Genomic DNA, 11738 nt, shown 5'->3' on the forward strand with positions numbered 1-11738 from the left:
TGGTAAGAGAGAGAAAGATTCTGTCCTATTGGAACCCAACCTCGAAGGAAAGAAGACATGTCAACTGGTCAGGCTCATGCGGAGAGCTGAGTCTAGTCATTAGGCGGGCTAGGGCCATTTGCACTGGAGCTCTAGCTCACCCTGCTACCGGGGAGCTGAGCTCACCCTACTACCAAGGGGAATTTATTAAACTGAGTTCTCCCTCCTACTCACTCAAGCCAAATTGTTTCACATCTAGTGGTAGTTTCTCCAAAAAGCCTTCTATGATACTTCAAGCTAGAAGGAACCCTTCTTCCTCTTGCTGTCTTGGAATTTGACCTCTTCTGTATTACCGTTATTTCTAGGAACTAATATTCATCAAAAGCCCCCATAATAAGCATATAAAGTTTATTCTTTTATCATTCACTTTACAGATCAGAAAACTAAAAGCTCAGAAAACCTTTTTGTTTTATGTTTAGAAACATCGTGCACTGCCTGAAACGGTGAGAAAGAGAGAAAAAAAGCACAATTCAAATGACGGATTCTTTACCTGCTGTTAAGCTGGAAGTAATGGGTTATGCTGTTGTGTGTGTTGGGGGAGGAGAGCGGAGAGGGAGGGAAAGAGTTCGTGAAACCTGAGATGAGAAGGAAAAAAAATGGGGTCAGTGAGTTTCCAGGCTCTGCAGCAGGGTGTCTGGACAGCCTTGGCTCCTAAGAAGGGAGGCCTTGTGATTCATCACAGACCAGATTCTTGCTGACTTCAAAGAGAGATGTTCAGAAGGAGAAGACAGAGCCTTCAGGAACCATGAAATTCTGGCCAAATAATTGTCCGGAACCCTTAAAGTGTAGGCTACTCGTCTTGGGGAGATTTTAAACTCTAATAAGTGTAGGCAACAATAACCCTAATGAAGTATGGGGAAAGAGAACATGAAAGTCCTAAACTGAGGCCTCTCTCTCTCTCTCTCTCTCCCCCTTTTAATTGTTATGATGACATTGTTGTTTTTTCTTAACTGTTTGTAAATGTCAAGATCCCAGCTCTATAACTTACTGGTTGTATAACTACTGCAAGATCCTTAACTGCTTAGGGCCTTGGTTAATTCACCTATATAGTGACCTGCCTTTATGAGCATTAAATGAAATTATATTTATAAAACCCTTAGAACAGCACCTGCTTATATTAAGTGCTCTAAATGTGTTAAAAAAAAAAAAAAACCAGCATAGACGCAATGGTTTTGATCTTTCTATAAAAAATCAGGAAAAAAATCCAAACCCAATTCAATCAGAAAAGTTGAAAGGTGATTGGCCAAATAGTTATAATTTGCTAGGCTTCTAGTTAATGGCAGGTAGATGGAGAGAGCAACAGCAAAGGTCATTTCAGGTGTTTGTGTCCTCATCACACATCTCCCCACGCAAGTGTAAAGCACTGGTAAAGGCTTTGGGGTAGTTCCTGCCAAAATGGAACAGTAGAAGATAGAGCTCCTGCTTTCAAAGAGCTTCCAAGCTATTTATGGAGATTGACAGACACAGAAAAAGGCAAAGCTCATTTGCAAAGTCTGTGTCTTTGGAAGATGTCCAGATGGGCCCAAAGGTAAAGTGGACTTCTTTCCACTTGAAATTTTATTTTATTTATTTATTTTTTTATTGTATTCACTGCTTCCAATTTCCTTACCCTTCTGGCCTGGATGGAAATGAAAGAGTTCACGTTTAAGCACAGTAAGAGTTTGAGGTGATAAGTAGAAAATGAGCAAGAATTAAGCATAATGCACTTGAAATGTAAAACAAAGAAGTCAGAGAGGTATAGATTTGAAGGTCATCCGGGGAGAGGTGACAGGTGATACCTTAGGGCATCTCTGAAAAAGTGAGGGGAACCTAAGATTGAGGAGAGTAATACGTAGCAGGATGTCTAGCATGACCAGAGTGAAAGCGGCAGGAAAGTGACAGCCAAGGCAGGATAAGAACCAGAACAGTGGTGTCTGGTGAGCCAAAGAGGAGGAACATTTTGCAGGCAAAGAACAGTCAGGCCTGACTCTCATAATTACCTAATCTGTCATCCCTGCTAACTGCAAAGTCCAGGAAGGCAGGGAACATTCTCACCCTGTCTGTGCTATTCCCCAGGGCCTCGCACTGTCCGTGGTGCAAAGTAAAGACTCATAAATATTCATTTAGTTAAGGAAAATTGGTGGGATCTTAGACTTAAGCTCAAAGCTTCCATGCAAAGAAAGTGACAAATATGTCCCCCTCTCAAGCAACTTACATTCTGATTAGGAAGGCATCTCATGCCATATAAAGTCAAGCACATTACAAGGCAATGACAAGAAAGAGTGGGATCGTTCAAGTGAATCTGGTTTTATCTGAAGTGTAAATTGAAAAAGAGAGATAATTTTCACAAACTCCAAATACAAAAATCAATCTCACTCCTTCCTCAAAAGTGCCTAGAAAGGTCAGAGTTTGGAAAGGTCACGAGGGGATAAAATGTGTCAGGGAAGGCCACGAGTCTTTGATTTTGCCTTATGTGGAAAGTGGGATTAGGATTGTCAAAGTGGAGGAAGAGGGTCCTTCTAGAGGGGAAGTTTGGGTGGCAGGATAAGGACAGGGTGTGGTGAGGCTGCTGGAGAGGAAGTCAGCACAAACAAAGGGCAGACAATCCACCATCCGAGAGGGATGGGGCCAGCACACAGAGGGGTAAATTTGGAGGCTCCAGACGTGTGTCCCAACCCTAGCTCTACCAAAAACTGGCCATGTGTAAGTTACTTAAACTCACCAAACCTGAGGTTCTTAATCTGGAAAATGAGGATAATATTAGATATTAAAATAATGTGAGGATCAAATGAGATTGTGTGTGCACAAAGCACTTTTCTAGTCCAGTTAATCCCTTGATAAATATTAGCCATGTGTAAATGCGTGAAGAAAGGAATGGCTCTTTTTGAAGAGATTGGTCATTGCTTTATCTTCTATCATTGCAGTTTCTGGTCTTTAACTGTATTCAAAACAGGAAAAGTCGATAGTAAATTTGGTTTTGGGTGAGGTCTAGATTAGTATCCAAGGAAGGGAAGGCAACATGAAGAAACGCGATCCCAGGACAGGGGAAGACCCAAGGAACCCACAGGGCAGGGACACTTCCCACTTCAATTCAACGTCCACTTTGTTGAAAGTGCCACAGACAGTGGATGGGCAGGGTGTGGAGACATCATGCCCGAGGCAGGGAAAACTGTGGAGAGGTGGGAGAGGTGGAATGGGAAAAGCAGTGAAATGAAGGTTAATCAAGGATTTTAGACCCAGGCCCAGACACCATGTATAGTCTGTGCTCAGGAGTTTGCCAAGAGTTTGCCAAGGTTTCAGATGTGCTTTCTATAAAAAACAGCATGAGGCAAACTGTCTCATTCACTAAAAAGGAAGGAGATAGCATAATATTGTGCAAAAGTGGCAGGTGGCAGTGGCAAGTCACCTGTTTATGTAAATCAGGAAAATTATTCTTTCCTCATAGATGTGGGCATGAGAATTAAATGAGATAATATAGGTAAAAGGGTCTAACACATAGTGTGTGCCCAATTAACTGGTGTGTGTTGGTTGAAGAAGGCAATGCATTGTTAAATGTGGGAAGCAATTGCCTTTGTTCAAATCCCACCTCTAGCTTACTGGTTGTGTAGCTACTGCAAGACCCTTAAATGCTTGGGCCTTGGTTATTTCACCTATATAGTGATCTACCTTTATGAACATTAAATGAAATTATATTAATATTTATAAAACCCTTAGAATAGTATCTGGCACATATTAAGTGCTCTAAATGTGTTAGGTATTATTATTAATAGGCAATCAATAAGCTGCCTGTGTATCAAGTTAATAGCTTTTAACATAAAAGACAATGGATTTTTAGATGAGTGATCCCACTGAGTGTAAATTTTTTTTGGTTTTTTTTGAGAGAAAAGTAAGACATAAAAGGCAGAGTATGTGGCACAGAACTGTAAGATACATGTCCCCATGACAGAAATAAAAAAGGCAGAGATTCACTGAGGGGGGAATTCATGGACATTTATGGTCACATTATTCTGATTGGCTGAGAGAATCAGCAGGCTTTTAGCCAGTTTTCTTTCTGTTCACAGAAATAAAAGCTCACTGTGTTTGAAAAGGAACAAAGTTGTTTTTTTTTTCTCTATTTCTTTTCCTTGATAGGAAAAATTTATTTATGTAGTCAAGGCAGACTTGTTTCTGCTAAGTAAAAATTTGGCCTAAGCAGTATAATATTAAGCTAAATAGAAACTGGATAAAAATGTTTGTTATGAGATTATTGAGTTTGTTGATTTTCCTACATTTCTCATCTAATACCACTAAAGAAGTGTTCAAATAATAATACAATTGGACAAAATTTTAAAAGTAGGGTCAGTTTGTTCTAATCTGTAGGAGAGCAAGCAACGGATTGACAGATGGTTTCCCTGAGCTGGCTAGACTCTTGCCACCTCACGTGTCCTTTCCGGATAGTGGTATCAACATCATGTGGGAACTGGTGAGAAAGTCATAATCTCACACTCCTTCTCAGACCTACCAAAACTGAATCAGAATCTGAATTTTAATAATATTGCCATATGGATATACATCCATATGAAAGTTTGAAAAGCATTGAGTTAGAGTGTGGAGTTATGGCCATACTATCTTAATTATACTGTCTTTATTTCAATCCAATTTGCATGATTATGTGAACTATGATTCGTATAAAAGGAAATGGATGTAAACAGCAAAATTTCTTACTCAACAGAATTACTCAGTGCAATAAAGAGTTCCCTTAGCTCACTGTATTACCATCTTAGTCAATACAGCCTGAAATTTAAGAAATTCGTAAGACAAGAGTGTGCTGTTAATTATGTGTTCAACTGAACAACGAAACTACTGGGCTTTGTACTTCCTTGGGGAATTTATGTCTTGATCATAAGGCCATTGAGGTAACTTTTTTGAAGAGGAAGTAGATTCAGCATAGTCTTCAGAAGTTCACCTCTGTAAACTAGTAACTGTGTGACCTCGGGCAATTCATTACCAGTTTCTCTCCTGTAAAATAGGATGGTAACAGGATCTCCTGCAGGGGGAATAGTGAGGCTTAGGTGAGTTACCAGGTATGCAAAGAGCACACAGATGTCCCAGGCACTATGTAAGTGTTAGGTATTATCAGTGATATCTTATTTTCATTTGATTTCACAATTCCTATCTCTTTAAACTATTTATAACTATTTATCCTAACATACTTTCATGACTTAAATAGAAATAAATTTGAAGAAGTTTTGGAAGAAAGTTTCATAAACCCCTTGGATGACTTCAAAATTCCAGGGGGATTTCAAAGCCACGTGGAGGAATGCCTGCTTACTATCTTTCCTCAGTGCAGAGGCTGGTAAAAAGTCTCAATTTCACCCTTAGTTCACTATTGTCAGGGACTCAGGCTGCCTAATTATCCTTGTTGCTTGGATGAAAACCTGTTAGGATGCAGGTTTGTGTAGGGTTTAGGAGGAGGCTTTAGCTGGTGAAATGCCTCTTCCTACCTTGGATGAGGGGAGGGTTATTATCACCCATTTTTCACAGAGCTATTCCAGTTCTGTTTACAAGTAGTGTTCTTTGCATAGTGGATGTTGAGCAAACACTTGTCAGACTACAGGAAATTATAACATCAGGGAGAATTTCTGACCACTGGAAAGTGTTCTAAAATGGAATGAGCTGCCTAGGGAAACAGAAGGAGCCAGGGCTGGCAGGATTCAAGCTAAGGCTGGTGCACACTCCCAGGGCTGTTGTAGAGGAGCGTCTAGTTTAAAATGGGGGGTGTTAATCTCGTGGTCCCAGGTGCATCTCCACCCTAACTTTCTGCCTCTGCAGGTCAGTCTATCAGGAGTGGCTAGGATCAGCCCGGGCCTCACATCCATGAAGGGCCTCAAATGATAACTAGTGCACTAGCATCACATGCCTAATGACACATGACACTATGACAGCATGACACTAGTCCCAAATGTGATTCTGCATTGAAGTTCTAAGTGTTAAAAGCATTGATTTGATACACAGAAATGCTTAAGACATCCCATGGTTTTTGTCAACCTGTTTTGACATTGTGTTGATTTTTGTTCTGACTTAATATACTAAGAGAACTTCAAAGGCAGATGTGGTAAGTTCTCTGAGCCAGGCCTCTCTTGAACTCCTGCAATTTAGTTATTCATAAAACCACGGAGCCTGTGTAAATGGCCAAATCATATAAGGGGGAGAGGGAGAGAGAGAGAGAGAGAGAGAGAGAGAGAGACATCTTCTCACCTTCGTACCTGAACAGAGGCAATAATGACCAGGGGAACAAAAAGCCTGATCTAATGATTCCCTTTCTGGAAAGTTTAAAAAATACGATTTTCTTCATGGAGAAGCCAAGATGGTAGGCCGTGGGCGGTGCTCATGCTCTCTAACCTAGTGAGGAAGAAAACAGCGCAGGCAAATAAAAGGGCACTGATGTTAGTAACTGTGGGCAGGATCCACACCAACTGTCATCTAGAAAAGATGTGGGGGATCCACGTGGTCTTGAAGTTGCAATAATAAAGCAAATTAGAAATTACAAAATGCATGTTAAACTCCCAGGCAAACCATTATTGCTGAAAAGGCTTATGTTTACCAGGTGAGAAAATTGAGGCTGCAAAAGGTTAAATATTATGCACACCTTCTCACAGCTACCGAACTAACTTAACTAGGGTTTGAATCCATGGGTCTATCCCTTCACAGGACAAGTCTCTAATTAGCACGGGGTGTTCTCAGAAAGAGGAAAATGTCTATATGATCAGGTATACAGATTATCTATTCCAATCAAAGCTCTGCCTCTTTCTTCCCTTTCCCAGGTGTGCTAGATAGTAACATCATTATTTGTGTTAGTTGACAAAGGCTGCCTTCTGCAGAAAACCATCTACTGCTCCCTCCTACCCACATGCTCTGTGCTCTAAATTAGCCTTTGGCTCACCTATCCTCCCCTCCGACATCCTGCTCCACATTCTGTCTTCAGCTCTGCAGGGCTCACTATAGTCCTCTCACCCATCCATCATGCCCTTAGCCTTTTCTAACAGGGACAGGCTGGTGCCCTGTGGAGGATCCCCTATTCCACTCCCCTGGCACTAGACGTTGCTTAAGAGACAGTGACTGTGCCTCCCTGTGCTGCTCTGACATCTTCTCTTGTTCCTTCCTGTTACCTCCCTTCCAGTCTTGTGTGGGGGGCCTGAGAACCGGCTTGCTAGTCTTTTCTCTTCCGTCACTTGTGGGCAGGGAGGAAGGCTATAGCAGACAGAAGGCACTGCCATGCCTTGAGCCAACCTTTTCAGAAGTATAGTGCCCTTACCACTGGTGGTTTGGGAAACATGTTTTGGTGGTATGCAGGCAAATATTTTGTTTCAATAGTTGTGTATTTATTTTTATGGATACCTTCTATTTTTGGCAAGGAATGCTGATTTTCCGTGTATGGTTATAATGTAATGTTTTATTTTAAAAATAAAGCAGCTGAAGTAACAAAATAAGTTGATTAAAAATATGTATTAGTTAAATACATATTTAATACATATAAGGGGAAAACAGAAATGGCAAATGGTGGCAGAGGTTTAAGAAATACTGCCTTACACTAAGCCCACTCAGGACTAAGTCCCATCTGCCCCAGATCAGCACTTCTCGAGAAGTGGTCCCTATTTTTCCATGTATCAATTCTGAACACCCAGGTGTAGGCACACTGTGGATTCACAGAATATGTGTTTTCAGGGCACCCCTATATGCAGAAATGGCAAGGGAGGGGTGGCAAATTGGATTATGAAACCAGGACCCACAGAACAGCTGTTTTCCTCACCCACTTACTAACCCATATGCTGTCTGCATCTCGGCTGCTACAGTCTCAACGTTCTTTCATCCGTTGTCTTTTCCAGGTTATTGCTCAAGAGATAGGTTAGTATACCTGTTTTCACAGTGGGAAAAATGGGGAAATATAATTACTTGCTCCACACGTTGGTGGCCAAGCTTTCCAGCCCTGGTCAGCCAGGCTCCACGGCACTTATCCTTGGGCTGTGCTGTCCCTAGTCGTCAGGCCCATGAAGGTGTTCATGCAGGAAGTAGTACAGAAAAGGAGGTTGTAAGCTACTTAACCTGCTTTCTTTCCATTTGAGCTGTGACCCCAAATTAACGATTTGTCTTGCGAAGTCATCTCATTTAGGAAGAGCAATGTAAATCAGTACTTAGTATTTATCGTGCGTGCTTGGTGCTTTGCAATGTATCATTTCTTTAATCCTGTAAAAAATAATAGGTTCTCTGGGAGATCAAAATGTCTATATTATAGGGTTCACAGATTACCTATTCAAATCAAAGCTCTCCCTCCTCTCTTTTCCCTTCCCAAGAACTCAAATATATTTCTGTTAATTGATAGAAACAAAATTCAGTTTTGCCACTTGGCCGATGTGGGCTCTGATGCCCTCTAGTGACAGAAAAATTCTTTAGTAGAAGAAGTAATGTCCCTAGATACTCAGCGGTCTCTACTGGATTGTTTAGGCAATTTTCCTTGCTTGAGCCTGAGACCAGAATAGCTAATTTGTAACAATTAGTTTTGATAACAAAGGATTTCTTATGCTGCTCATAAGCTCTGATGTTATATCAGTTAGGATCCTTTCAGTTGTAAGAATCTAGCTCAAGCAAAAATTGAGAATTTATTGAGTTGGATAACTGGGTAGTCCAGGGTTGAATTTCAGGACCAAACCCATCCAGAATTCCAGTGACCCTACCAGGCTCAATCTCTCAGCGTGGTTTCCTCTAATTGTGGCTTCCTCTCAGCATGAGTTGACTCTACTTTCAGCTCTGGAAGGGCAATAAGCAACCACATCAGTTTTACATCTCACATATTTCCATTTCAAATTCAGTGGAGAAGAAAAAGAGTTGTGTCCCAGTGTTACTAGCAAAGGTCCCAAGCTTTACTCCAGTTGAATGTGATGCACTGATTGGCTTAGGCCAAGTCAGATTCCCTCCCCTCTGCCCCCTTCCAACATGTGTACCCAAGCCCCAGGATTGGTGTCAATGCCACTGTGATGGTTAATTTTATGGGTCAACTTAGCTAGGACACAGTACCCAGACATTTGGTCAAACACTATTGTAGATGTTTCTGTGAAGCTACTTTTTGGATGGGATTAACATTTAAATCAGTAAGATTTGAGTAAAGCAGTTGCCTTCTATAATACGGGTGGGCCTTATCCCATCAGTTGAAGGCCTTAAGAAAAAGACTGACCTACCCTGAGAGAGCAGGAATTCTGCCAGCAGATTGCCTTTGGACTTGAACTGCAACATCAACTCTTCTCTGGGTCTCCAGTCTGTTGGCCTATGCTGCAAGGTTTGGATTTGCCAGCTTCCACATTCACGGAGCCAATTCCTTAATATCTATCTATTTATCTATCCATACATCCTAGTGGTTCTGTTTCTCTGGAGAGCCCTGACTGAAAGAGGCAGTCACACCAAATAGTTAAGAAGAGAGGAGAGGTAGTTTTGCTAAAGGCAACTTGGAAGTGCTATTACCAGGAAGAAGGAGAAAAAATGTAGAATAAACAATCATGGATGTCCACTACGGATGGGCATTATTAAAATCAACTTATTGTTGTTTAGTAAAAACAATTGGCTTGAAAACAATTTTTAAAACATTAGGTCCATAGGGGAAAGGAAGAAAAGTAGTCTTGGTGATGAAAAGATGTTGAAGTTTTCTTTTTTATTTTTTAATACTGCTACATTTTTACATAGTCAGATATGTGTTTAAGTGTTATTCAGAATGTTCAGAAGCAAGGGTACCTTTCCAGTGGAAGAAACAAACTTTAACTTATATGGTGCGGTTTGAGTAAAATAAGGGTGGTTGTACAAAATATCTTCCACATCTGCTAGAATTCCTGAAATTCTATTATTAAAATTGTATTTCTTTGCCCTTGAAGCCTTGAGGACTCTTAGAAATGTGTTGGTAAAATAAAAATAACCTTTAGAAATGCCCAAACTATTTTCCCCAGAACACCAGCATTCATGAAGTATTCATTCAATAGATGCTTCAAAGGGTTCCATAGACAAAGAAGTTTGGGGAACAGTATAGATCATTACCCCCCCCATTAGATAGTCACTATATATATTAGTATATTAAAGGTTCTGAGAAGTCTTGGATTAAGAGATGTTTAAATTAAATTAATCCAGAATTTTCTAAAATTATTTGATCATGAAACACAATTCTCCCCACAAAGCATCTATTACTATCTTGTTGAACTTGAGAGTTATAGATGTGCATGGGGGCGGGAAGGGTGGGCATAGAAAGAACAAGGCCTTGTAAGCAAGAATAAGATTAGTTCCTGCCTCTGCTATTTATTAACTAGCCAATTTTTCCCATGTTGCTTAAGCTTTTCTAGCTTAAACCAGAAGTAAGTTTAATAATCACGCATCTCACTGGGCTATAATGCAGTATTAAGGAAGAATCATTTGTGAAAGTTGCTGGCTCATAATTCATATGCAAGAGACGTGGTTTTATCAACTGTCCTTTCTCCTTTTCTCTCTCTCTCCTCTCTCCTTCCATTCCTTCTTCCCTTCCCTTCCCCTTCCTTCCTTCCTTCTTTTCATAATATTTTTTAATTTAAATTAACTTTTCATTTTGGAATAGTTTTAGATTTACAGAACAGTTGCCAAGATAATACAGAGAGCGCCCCTCTACCATCCTTCCCACTCCACCTACTTCTTGCGTCTATCCCATGTGCATAACTGTGTGAACAAGACTGGCACAGACAGGGTCTTCCTCATGGCACTAACAATCTACAGGAAGGTCAGACAAAGCCAGTCAACACTACAAGACTGGATGACAAGTGTAGTGACAAATGCAAAACACAGGCTGAGTGAAAGCACTCAAGAGGGTAACCTAACCTGGATTTGCGGGCCTGGATAGGCCTCTGGAAGAAAATGTCATCTAAGAGAATGTCTGAAGGACGAAAGGTGGGCCAGGCAAAGGGAGGGAGAGAAATGTGTTCTCAAAGGGATGAATCCAGCTGGGAAGGAAGAGAGGCAGCAGGGTGAGGCGTAGAGCTTGGTGGAGGATGCCACCATCTAAGTCCAGTCTAAGAACTGCTTCCAGACTCAGGCTTTTTAATGATGTCATTATACAAACTTACCTTCTGTAAAATTCATGCAAAACTATCTAAAGAAATATCCACCTTTCCAAAGCAATAGTGACTTTGAACAGTGTTAACCAGGGAACTAAACAATTACAAGAATTAAAAAAAAAATGGCCAGGAAATAATGAGTAACAAAGGAGAGGAAGTAATCGTGAACGTTTAATACAGCTGGGGCTGTGTGATTTGTCATAGTAGTTAACTTTGTTCTCCTCTTGAGAAATAAAAGCTAAGGGGCCTTTTCAAAATCCGTGGCACAATATCTGTACCTTTTCGTGTTATAATTGTCATTTCATACACTATTCAGGGACTCCTGTGAGCCTCTCATGTTGCAGCCACAATGTGGAGCTGAGTCAAAGCCCAGGCCTTCCTCTCATTGTCCCCAGCCTTTAGGCAAGGTTCCTGCATCCCGGCAGGACATGAGCGCTCTGAGCTCCAGTCTCGGTGCAAGCCCTCCCCACCCTTCCCAAGTTGAACTACAGCAGAAGCGTTTAGAAAGGTCAGCAAGCGGGCTCCCCGGGTCCTCACCTGAACTGAACATGCCAGCCGACTGCGGAAACGCCCCAGGATGGGGAATGCCCATTTGTGCAACAAACCCTGACTCCGTCCCCACTC

General features: G+C 41.2%; 1 protein-coding gene across 2 annotated transcripts in view; it reads right to left on the reverse strand.

The window, feature by feature from the left end:
* ACTA2 (actin, alpha 2, smooth muscle, aorta) overlaps positions 1–11738 on the reverse strand; it is a 49893-nt gene that overhangs the window by 37792 nt on the left and 363 nt on the right. The window contains exon 1 of one of the 2 annotated variants that reach the window (XM_012659707.1): positions 11652–11671. The exons of the other annotated variant lie outside the window; for it this stretch is intronic. The gene's annotated coding sequence lies outside the window, so the exon portion shown is untranslated. Of the gene's footprint in view, positions 1–11651; positions 11672–11738 lie in introns of those variants that run through there. 2 annotated transcript variants of the gene reach the window in all.

This window comes from Propithecus coquereli, unplaced genomic scaffold (assembly GCF_000956105.1).
Source record: "Propithecus coquereli isolate 6110/MARCELLA unplaced genomic scaffold, Pcoq_1.0 Scaffold63, whole genome shotgun sequence".
In the NCBI taxonomy this organism is placed as follows: Eukaryota; Metazoa; Chordata; class Mammalia; order Primates; family Indriidae; genus Propithecus; species Propithecus coquereli.